The sequence below is a fragment of the Leucoraja erinacea genome, chromosome 25 (assembly GCF_028641065.1).
Source record: "Leucoraja erinacea ecotype New England chromosome 25, Leri_hhj_1, whole genome shotgun sequence".
Classification (NCBI taxonomy): Eukaryota; Metazoa; Chordata; class Chondrichthyes; order Rajiformes; family Rajidae; genus Leucoraja; species Leucoraja erinaceus.
The window spans coordinates 29,939,996-29,951,330 of record NC_073401.1 but is presented as its reverse complement, the minus strand read 5'-3'; positions in this window follow the sequence as shown (position 1 = coordinate 29,951,330).

Sequence of the window (11,335 nt, the reverse complement as noted above, 5' to 3'; positions counted from 1 at the left end):
GCGGGGACGGAGCTCCGCGCTGGGGCCCGGTGGGCAGGGGACGGAGCTCCGCGCTGGGGCCCGGGCCCGCTGACGGTACGACGCCGGATGAGGCGCTGGGAGTCTCCGCCCTGCAGACACACACAACACACACCCACACCCCCGGGGGAGACACAGGGAGAGACAGACAGAGAGAGAGAGGCGCCGCTGTCTCCCCGGGACCTGCTCTGCCCCCCTCCCCGCTGCCAGTGTCTCTCCCCACCCCCACCCCCCGGGACCCTCATTGTCTCCCCCCGGCTGCCCAGCGACCATGTCTCCCCCCGGCTGCCCGGGGCTGGTGTCTCCCCGCTGTCTGGCGGCCGCTGCCCCGGGGGGTGTGTGTGTGGGTGTGTGTGTGTGTGAGTGTGTGGGTGAGTGAGTGGGTGAGTGTGTGTGTGGGTGTGTGTGTGAGTGTGTGAGTGTGTGTGTGTGTGTGTGTGTGTGTGTGTGTGTGTGTGTGTGTGTGTGTGTGTGTGTGTGTGTGTCTGTGTGTGTGTGTGTGTGTGTGTGTGTGTGAGTGTGAGTGTGTGTGTGTGTGTGTGTGTGTGTGTGACCAAAGTGTTTCAGAAGGAACTGCAGATGCTGGAAAATCGAAGGTAAACAAAAAATGCTGGAGAAACTCAGCGGGTGCAGCAGCATCTGTGGAGCGAAGGAAATAGGCAACGTTTCGGGACATAGATGCTGCTGCACCCGCTGAGTTTCTCCAGCATTCAGTGAGTGAGTGGCCACTGGTTCAGGGGCCGGGCCGCGGATACAGAGTAGCGGCAGTGACACATTGATACATTCACCCGGCAACATTGTGTCTGTCAGCCCGGGATACAGTGGAGACTGTCACAAACCCTCCCTCTCTTCCTCCCCTCCTCTCTTCCTCTTTCCCTCCCTCCTCTCTTCCTCCCTCCCTCTCTCCTCCCCTTTCCCTCCCTCCCTCTCTCTCTCATCTCTTCCTCTTTCCCTCCCTCTCTCTCTCCTCTCTTCCTCTTTCTCTCCCTCTCTCCTCCTCTCCCTCTCTCTTCCTCCCCTCCTCTCTTCCCCTTTCCCTCCCTCCCTCTCTCTCCTCTCCCTCTCCCTCTCTCCTCTCCCCTCTCTCCCTCCTCTCTTCCTCTTTCCCTCCCCTACTCTCCTCCCCCTCTCTCCCCCTCTCCTCCTCTCCCTCTCTCTTCCCCCCCCTCCTCTACCTCTCTCCCTCCCCCTCTCCCTCCTCTCTTCCTCCCTCCCTCCCCCCTCTCTCCGCTCCTCCCTCTCCCTCCCTCCCTCTCTCCCTCCCTCCCTCCCTCTCCCTCCATCTCTCTCTCCCTCCCCCCCTCTCTCCCCCCCCCCCCCCCCCTCCTCCCCCCCTGTATCTCTAAACTGAACTAGATTAAGTGGATGTAAAAGGGGTCTGAATGGGGTCTGATTCAAGATGAGGGCCCAAGTATTAACTGTGGACAGACACAAAAAGCTGGAGTAACTCAGCAGGACAGGCAGCATCTCTGGAGAGAAGGAATGGGCGACGTTTCGGGTCGAGCCCCTTCTTCAGACTGGTTGGGGACAAGGGGAAACAAGGGATTATAGACAGAGATGATGTGGAGAGATACAGAACAATGATTGAATGATATGCAAAAATGTCACGATGACAAAAGAAACGGGCCATTGTTGGCTGTTTGTTGGGTGAGAACGAGAAGCTGGTGCGGCTTGGGTAGGGGAGGGAGAGAGAGAGAGAGAGAGAGAGAGAGAGAAAGAGAGAGAGAGGGAATGTTGGAGTTATTTGAAATGAGAGAAATCAATATTCATACCACTGGGCTGTCAGCTGCTCAAGCGAAACATAGGAAGAAGGGTCCCGACCCAAAACGTCACCCATTCCTTCTCTCCAGAGATTCAGATTCAGATTCAGATTTAATTTAATTGTCATTGTCAGTGTACAGTACAGAGACAACGAAATGCCTGTCCCGCTGAGTTACTCCAGCTTCTCGGCTCTCCAGGTTAAACCAGCTTCTGCAGTTCCTTCCTACACAAGTTAAATATTAACCGCGGGCCTGCTTGTCCTACGATGATTTTTTTTGCTTCAAGTCCATGATTACAGGGCCTGCATCTCCAGTTTAATTTAGCCTGTTAGTTACGCCAGAGCCGGGTGTCCCAGAGCTGTGGGCTTTGATCTGGCTGTTGGAACTTTGATCTTTGAAGAGTAAATTAAATACTGGAGTAACTCAGCGGGACGGGCAGCATCTCTGGAGAGGAGGAATGGGTGAAGTTTTGGGTCTAGGCCCAAGTTTGAAGAAGGGTCATGACCCGAAACGTCACCCATTCCTTCTCTCCGGAGATGCTGCCTGTCCCGCTGAGTTACTTCGGCATTTTGTGTCTATCTTTGATTTAAACCGGCATCTGCAGTTCCTTCCTACACCGAGTAAACATGGCAATAGAACATAATAATAATAATAATAAATTGTATTTATGGGCGCCTTTCAAGAGTCTCAAGGACACCTTACAAAAACTTAGCAGGTAGAGGAAAAACATGTAAGGGGAATGAAATAAATAGTAGAGACATGACTAGTACACAAAGTAAAGACAGAATTCAATACAAAACACAATATGAGGCAATTCATGCACAGATGAAAAGGGAGGGGGACGTGGGGCTAAGGATAGGCAGAGGTGAAGAGATGGGTCTTGAGGCGGGACTGGAAGATGGTGAGGGACACGGAATTGCGGATCAGTTGGGGGAGGGAGTTCCAGAGCCAGGGAGCTGCCCTGGAGAAGGCTCTGTACAGCACAAGAACAGGCCCTTTGGCCCGCAATATCTCTGCTGGACATGATGATCTGTGACAGGATGTCTGTTGAGTCCAGTTTATTGTCACGGTGAGAAGCTCATGTTGCGCGCTAACCAGTCAGTGGAAAGACAATACACGATTACAATCGAGCCGTCCACCGTGTACAGATACATGATAAAGGGAATTTTGCTAGCCCTTGCTGTCTCCTCCCCTTCCTTAACCCTCGAGCTGTCTCCTCCCATCCCCCCGCCCTCGGGCTCCTCCTCCTCCACTTTTTCCTTCCTTCTCCCCTCCCACCCCCCATCAGTCTGAAGAAGGGTTTTGGCCCGAAACGTCGCCTATTTCCTTCGCTCTATAGATGCTGCTGCACCCGCTGAGTTTCTCCAGCAATTTTGTGTACCTTCGATTGTCCAGCATCTGCAGTTCCTTCTTGAACATAAAGGGAATAACGTTTAGTGCAAAATAAAGCCAGCAAAGTCCGATCAAGGATAGAAACATAGAAACATAGAAATTAGGTGCAGGAGTAGAGGCCATTCGGCCCTTCGAGCCTGCACCGCCATTCAATATGATCATGGCTGATCTCCAACTCAGTATCCCGTACCTGCCTTCTCTCCATACCCTCTGATCCCCTTGGCCACAAGGGCCACATCTAACTCCCTCTTAAATATAGCCAATGAACTGGCCTCAACTACCCTCTGTGGCAGAGAGTTCCAGAGATTCACCACTCTCTGTGTGAAAAAAGTTCTCCTCATCTCGGTTTTAAAGGATTTCCCCTTTATCCTTAAGCTGTGACCCCTTGTCCTGGACTTCCCCAACATCGGGAACAATCTTCCTGCATCAGGATAGCCCGAGGGTCTCCAATGAGGTAGATAGTAGTTCAGGACCGCTCTCTGGTTGTGGTAGGATGGTTCAGTTGCCTGATAACAGCCGGGAAGAAACTGTCCCTGAATCTGGAGGTGTGTGTGCGTTTTCACACTTCTGTACCTCTTGCCTGACGGGAGAGGGGAGAGGGGAGAAGAGGGAGTGGCCGGGGGTGAGACTGGTCCTTGATTATGCTTCATTATGATGACCTCTTGAATGAAAACCACTAATAATGTTAATGTTGGTCGTAAGACGTGCAGGCTGCCATCGATGGATGTCCTGTTTGCTCGTTTGTTAAATAGGGTGGTAGAGAAATGCATGTATTTCGAGAGAACTAGAATGTAAAACCACGGACCTAACGTTGAGGCTTCATGAGCCCAGTAAAGTCCAAATACAAAAAGTCCAATGAGGTAGATAGTAGCTCCAAGCTGCTCTAATTGTTGATAGGATGGTTACGTTTCCTGTCTGAAGAAGGGTCCCGAACTGAAACGTCACCTATCCATGTTCTCCACAGATGCTGCCTGACCCGCTGAATTACTCCAGCACTCTGTGAAACGTCACCTATCCATGTTCTCCACAGATGCTGCCTGACCCACTGAGTTACGGTGCACTCAGAAAGCACCTATGGAGTTCTAAGGAAATAGCCTGACCCACGTTTCGGGCCGCACTCTGTGAATAGTCACCTATCCATGTTCTCCGGGCCTGCCTGACCCACTGAGTTACTCCGGCCCTGTGAAACGTCACCTATCCATGTTCTCCACAGATGCTGCCTGACCCCTGAGCTGTGCAGCAAACATCTATGGAGAGAAAGGAAATAGCACTCGGGTGAAACCCTTCTGGAAATAGGCAACGTTTCCGGCCGAAACCCGGAAGGGTTTCGACCCTAAACGTTACCTATTCCCTTAGCTCCATAGATGCTGCCTGACCCGCTGAGTTACTCCAGCACTCTGTGAAACGCCACCTATCCATGTTCACCACAGATGCCGCCTGACCCACTGAGTTACTCCAGCACTCTGTGAAACATCACCTATCCATGTTCTCCACAGATGCTGCCTGACCCGCTGAGTTACTCCAGCACTCTGTGAAACCTCCTCTGCACCCTCTCCAAAGCCTCCTCATCCATCCTGTAATGGGATCGCCCAGAACTGCCCGCAATACTCCAAATACGGACCAACCAAAGTCCTATCAGATGGATAGACACAAAATTGCTGGAGTAACTCAGCGGGACAGGCAGCGTCTCTGGAGAGATGGAATGGGTGGCGTTTCGGGTCGAGACCCTTCTTCACCCATCCCTTCTCTCCAGAGATGCTGCCTGTCCCGCTGGGTTACTCCAGCACTTTGTGTCTAAACCGGCATCTGCAGTTCCCTTCCCACACATCACGACTTCCTGACTCTTGTACTCAAAGCCCCGACCTATAAGCGCAGGCTAATACCCTATATGAAAACAGTTATCAGGCAACTGAACCATCCTACCACAACCAGAGAGCAGTGCTGAACTACCATCTACATGTTCCTGATGTTGGGGGGAGTCCAGAACCAGGGGCCACACAGTTTGAGAATAAGGGGTAAGCCATTTAGAACGGAGACGAGGAAACGCTTTTTCTCACAGAGAGTGGCGATTCTGTGGAATTCTCTGCCTCAGAGGATGGTGGAGGCTGGTTCTCTGGATGCTTTCAAGAGAGAGCTAGATAGGGCTCTTAAAAATAGTGGAGTCGGGGGATATGGGGAGAAGGCAGGAACTGGGTACTGATTGGGGATGATCAGCCATGATCACAGTGAATGGCAGTGCTGGCTCGAAGGGCCGAATGGCCTCCTCCTGCACCTAGTGCCTATTGTTTATTGATAGACAAAAAACAAACGATGATCATGGAAAGATGGAGCCCCTAATGCTGCATTGATTTCTCTAACTTCAAATAACTCCGGCATTCCCTCTCCCTCCATCCCTCCCCCACCCAAGTTGCACCAGCTTCTCGTTCTCACCCAACAAACAGCCAACAATGTCCTGTTTCACTTATCATCGTTACTTTTTTGCATATCTTTCATTCATTTGTTCGATATCTCTCCACATATCACCCTCTAGTCTATATCTCTCGTTTCCCTGTCCCCTGACCCTCAGTCTGATGAAGGGTCTCAGCCCGAAACGTCACCTATTCCTTCGCTCCATAGATGCTGCTGACTGTCCCGCTGAGCGGTCGGTGACCCTCGGACTTTCCTGGTGTTACCTTGCACCAAACGTTATTCCCTTTAACATGGTAGACAAAAATGCTGGAGAAACTCAGCGGGTGAGGCAGCATCTATGGAGCGAAGGAATAGGTGACGTTTCGGATCGAGACCCTTTTTCAGACTGATGTGGTGTTGGGGGGGCGGGAAGAAGAAAGGAAGAGGCGGAGACAGTGGGCTGAGGGAGGGCTGGGAAGAGGACGGGAAGGAGGGAGAAAACAAGGACGAACTATTTATTAAGTGGCTAATTGTATAGGGCTCTGGTGAGACCACATCTGGAGTATTGTGTCCAGTTTTGGTCTCCTAATTTGAGGAAGGACATCCTTGTGATTGAGGCAGTGCAGCGTAGGTTCACGAGATTGATCCCGGGGATGGCGGGACTGTCATATGGGGAAAGATTAAAATGACTAGGCTTGTGTTCACTGGAGTTTAGAAGGATGAGGGTCTTATAGAAACATATACAATTATAAAAGGACTGGACAAGCTAAAGGCAGGAAAAATGTTCCCAATGTTGGGCGAGTCCAGAACCAGGGGCCACACAGTCTTAGAATAAAGGGGAGGTAATTTAAGACTGAGGTGAGAAAAAAACCTTTTTACCCAGAGAGTTGTGAATTTGTGGAATTCCCTGCCACACCTATTCCTTCGCTCCATAGATGCTGCCTCACCCTCTGAGCTTCTCCATCATTTTTATCTCCCTTCGATTTTACCATCCCCTTCATCGTGTGTCTGTACACTGCGAACAGCTGGATTGTAATCGTGTATTGTCTTTCCGCTGACTGGTTAGCGCGCCACAAAAAGCTTTTCACTGTACCTCGGTGACACATGACAATAACTTAAACGCAACTTGCAAAAAATCTTCTCCGTTCATCAGAGACTGAGATTGAACGTGGGAGCCAAGGCTGACCTTGCTGGGAGGGAGCAGTGGCCTTCAGCTCGATGTATCATGTTCAGCAGCACAAGGTCAGCTTATCAGCTCAGCTGCTGTTCATGGAGCTCGCTTGTAGCCCTCCCATCAGCGAGGCCAAAGTCCCACATTAGAAACATGGAAAATAGGTGCAGGAGGAGGCCATTCGGCCCTTCGAGCCAGCACCGCCATTCATTGTGATCATGGCTGATCGTCCCCTATCAATAACCCGTGCCTGCCTTCTCCCCATATCCCTTGACTCCACTAGCCCCTAGAGCTCTATCTAACTCTCTCTTAAATCCATCCAGTGACTTGGCCTCCACTGCCCTCTGTGGCAGGGAATTCCACAAATTCACAACTCTCTGGGTGAAAAAGTTTTTTTCTCACCTCAGTCAATAGACAACAGACAATAGGTGCAGGAGTAGGCCATTCGGCCCTTTGAGCCAGCACTGCCATTCAATGTGATCATGGCTGATCATCTCCAATCAGTACCCCGTTCCTGCCTTCTCCCCATATCCCCTGACTCCGCTATCTTTAAGAGCCCTATCTAGCTCTCTCTTGAAAGCATCCAGAGAACCGGCCCCCACCGCCCTCTGAGGCAGAGAATTCCACAGACTCACCACTCTCTGTGAGAAAAAATGTTTCCTCGTCTCCATTCTAAATGGCTTACTCCTTATTCTTAAACTGTGTGGCCTCTGGTTCTGGACTCCCCCAACATCGGGAACATGTTTCCTGCCTCTAGCGTATCCAAACCCTTAATAATCTTATATGTTTCAATGAGATCCCCTCTCATCCTTCTAAACTCCAGAATTATACCTCAAGGGTAGGTTAGTTGGAAAGAAAAATGTGTTTATAACAGTAGGAAGAGAGAGAGAGAGACAGGGAGAGAGCTGGGGAGAGAGACTGGGGGGGGGAGAGACAGGGGAGGGAGAGAGTGTGGGGGAGAGAAAGAGACGGGGGAGAGTGGGGGAGGAGAGAGGACGTGAGGTAGAGATGGGGAGAAAGAGACGGTGAGACAGAGAGGGAGGGGAGAGATGGGGAGAGGAGAGAGAGAGAGAGTGGGGGGAAGTGGGGGAGAGAAAGAGCGGGGAGGGAGGCAGGGAGAGAGAGGTAGAGAGCTTGCTTTGTTCCCTGCAAGGACGTGTGTGGAGAGAGAGTGTGTGTATCAGAGAGACTGTGGTGATACACAGAGGGGATGATGTGGCCCTGCAAAGGACTCCTGTGTGCTCTGCTCTGTGAGCCTAGGGGGATGTGTGGGACTCCTGGGGAGGGGGCCTGGGGTTAGCCTGGGGGGGGGGGGGAGGGGGTTGATTGAGTGTCTCGATGCCCGTGGTCCTGCAGTAAGCTAATCACATTAACAAGCTCCCATCCTTCAAGCGCCGTGAGTCACCACTTAAATCCTGCCGTCTCCTGATGAATGGATAAAAACCCTTCCAGCCTCTCTCCGCCAGACAGCAGAGGTGACCCGGTGCATCTTGCTCTCGGCTTCTTGTTGTCGTGTGTGCTCTTACCCAGATGCTGTGGTAAACTTTGATTCCCGCACAGTCCCAGGCAAATACAATACAATATTTATTTGTTGTCATTTGAACCTGAGTGAGGCTCAAACGAAACTGTGCTTCTACAGCAGTACAAACAAAAAAATGATTCCTACTGGTCACACAAACAATTTAATTCACACACACATCCATCCTAAGGGGTCAGGCTAGATGAAGATTGTTCCCTCCTCACAGTTTAAGGATGGGGGAATTCTTTAAAACCGAGCAGAAGAACTTTTTTTCACACAGAGAGTGGTGAATCTCTGGAAATTCTCTGCCACCTGTATAGTTGAGGCCAGTTCATTTTGGCTATCTCCCGATGTGGAAGCCCCCAGGCGAAGGCGCTGGAAAGTTCCCGCCATGATCCATTTATGGCGGTGCAGGCTCGAAGGGCCGAATGGCCTACTCCTGCACCTAATTTCTATGTTTCTATCCATCACAGTGAACCTCCTCCTCACTGTGATGGAAGGCAAAGTCTTTTCTCTCCCCTGCTCTCCATTTTTCTCCCGCTGTTGAAGCCCCAGGCGGGAGCTGGAAAGTCCCGCGGCCATTAAAGCCGCGCCGGGCGATATACGGCCCCGCTCTGGGTCGTCCCAACCCCACGACACACGGGCTGGAGAAGTCATGTAGCGGGAGCTCCAGATAGCGGTCTCCCACCAGGCATCATACTGTCTAGGCGATAGCTCAGAAGGAACATGTCCGAGACACTACACTTGGAAAACATCAGGTGGAAAAACCAGATCAATTTCTTAGGATATGGACACCCTTTGATGAATTTTTACAACAATATAGTATGGTGGAACACAAACTTAAATTTAAATCCGATGCTATGAGGGGGGGGGGGGGAGGGGGAAGTATATCTCCATCTTCTCATATTCCTCTTCTCTCTGCTGAACTGCTTGGTAGTCTATGGGTCTTTTTCTCATTCTTTGCTATTTTACCCCTTCATTTTTTCCTTCCTTCCCTGTTCTCACTTTGTTTCCATTTTCCCCCCGTTGTGTAATTTAGGTTATAAGGTTAAAAACGCTGTACAATAATTGTCGATGCCGTACGTTTTATCCGTGTACAATTGCTTCGAATAAATTAAATTTAAAAAAAAAAAAAAAAATTCACAATAGGTGCAGGAGTAGAGGCCATTCGGCCCTTCGAGCCAGCACCGCCATTCAATGTGATCATGGCTGATCATCCCCAATCAGTACCCCGTTCCTGCTTTTTCCCCCACATCCCTTGATTCCGTTAGCCCCAAGAGCTAAATCTAACTCCCTCTTGATTCAATTAGCCCGAAAAGTGTGAAAACGCACACACCTCCAGATTCAGGGAGAGTGGTGAATCTGTGGAACTCTCTGCCACAGAAGGTAGTTGAGGCCACACAGTTCATTGGCTATATTTAAGAGGGAGTTAGATGTGGCCCTTGTGGCTAAAGGGATCGGGGGTATGGAGAGAAGGCAGGTACAGGATACTGAGTTGGATGATCAGCCATGATCATATTGAATGGCGAATGGTGCAGGCTCGAAGGGCCGAAAGGCCTCTACTCCTGCACCTATTTTCTATGTTTCTATGTTTTCCTCCCGGCTGTTAATGTCACCCATTCCTTCCCTCTAGAGACGCTGCCTGTCCCACTGAGTTACTCCAGCATTCTGTGTGCCTATCTTCGGTTTAAGCAGACACCTGCAGTTCCTTCCTGCACTAAACAAAACTAAACTCTTGCCTTGAGATGCGAGAGAGGGAAGATTATCACCAAGGTGTTGACGAACGACCAGTAATTAAGCAAATTGTTAAGCAAATGCTGGAGGAACTCAGCGGGTGAGGCAGCATCTATGGAGCGAAGGAATAGGTGACGTTTCGGGTCGAAACCCCGAAGGGATAGGTGACGTTTCGGGTCGAGACCCGGAAGGGTCTCGACCCGAAACGTCGCCTATTCCTTCCCTCCACAGATGCTGCCTCACCCGCTGAGTTCCCCCAGCTTTATGTCCACCTCCAGCAGAATAGACTAGATGCGCCGAATGGGCTAATCCTGCGTCTCTCAATGATAAATTTACCAACATGTGACGTTGTGGGTCGGGACCCTTATAGAAACTTACAAAATTCTTAAGGGGTTGTGGACAGGCTAGATGCAGGAAGATTGTTCCCGATGTTGGGGAAGTCCAGAACGAGGGGTCACACAGTTTAAGGATAAGGGGGGAAGTCTTTTAGGACCGAGATGAGAAAATCATTTTTTCTCACAGAGAGTGGTGAATCTCTGGAACTCTCTGCCACAGAGGGTAGTTGAGGCCACACAGTTCATTGGCTATATTTAAGAGGGAGTTAGATGTGGCCCTTGTGGCTAAAGGGATCAGAGGGTATGGAGAGAAGGCAGGGATGGGATACTGAGTTGGATGATCAGCCATGATCATATTGAATGGCGGTGCAGGGCCGAATGGCCTCTACTCCTGCACCTATTGTCTATGTTTCTATGACCCTCCTTCAGACTGAATCAATAACGTTCTACTGTATCGTATGAATAATAGATATAATAATAAACACTAATGATAGCTCAGAATATAGACAATAGGAGCCTGAAGACAGTGTCTGCAGTTCCTTGTTTTTACTGTTGACGCGCCTTGGTATTGATTAGCCCAGTGACGTTGTGAGTTGCAACAGCCCATTGCAACAGAGCGGTGATTTGCTGGGAAGCAGGAACGTTGCAAACATTAGTCATACGTCAGTAGAGGTTCCACCCCAGCCACATCCGTCACTGCCCTCCAGCTGCAAGGACCTTTAGCTCTCGGCGTTAAGCAACAAGTGTAGACTTTGCCCGATTAAACATCTATAGCGGGCCAATGTCTAACGTGCAAGAAGGGACTGCAGATGCTGGATTACACATAGAAACATAGACAATAGGCGCAGGAGTAGAGGCCATTCGGCCCTTCGAGCCTGCACCGCCATTCAATATGATCATGGCTGATCATAGACATAGACATAGACATAGAAATTCAGATTCAGATTCAATTTTAATTGTCATTGTCAGTGTACAGTACAGAGACAACGAAATTAGGTGCAGGAGTAGGCCATTCGGC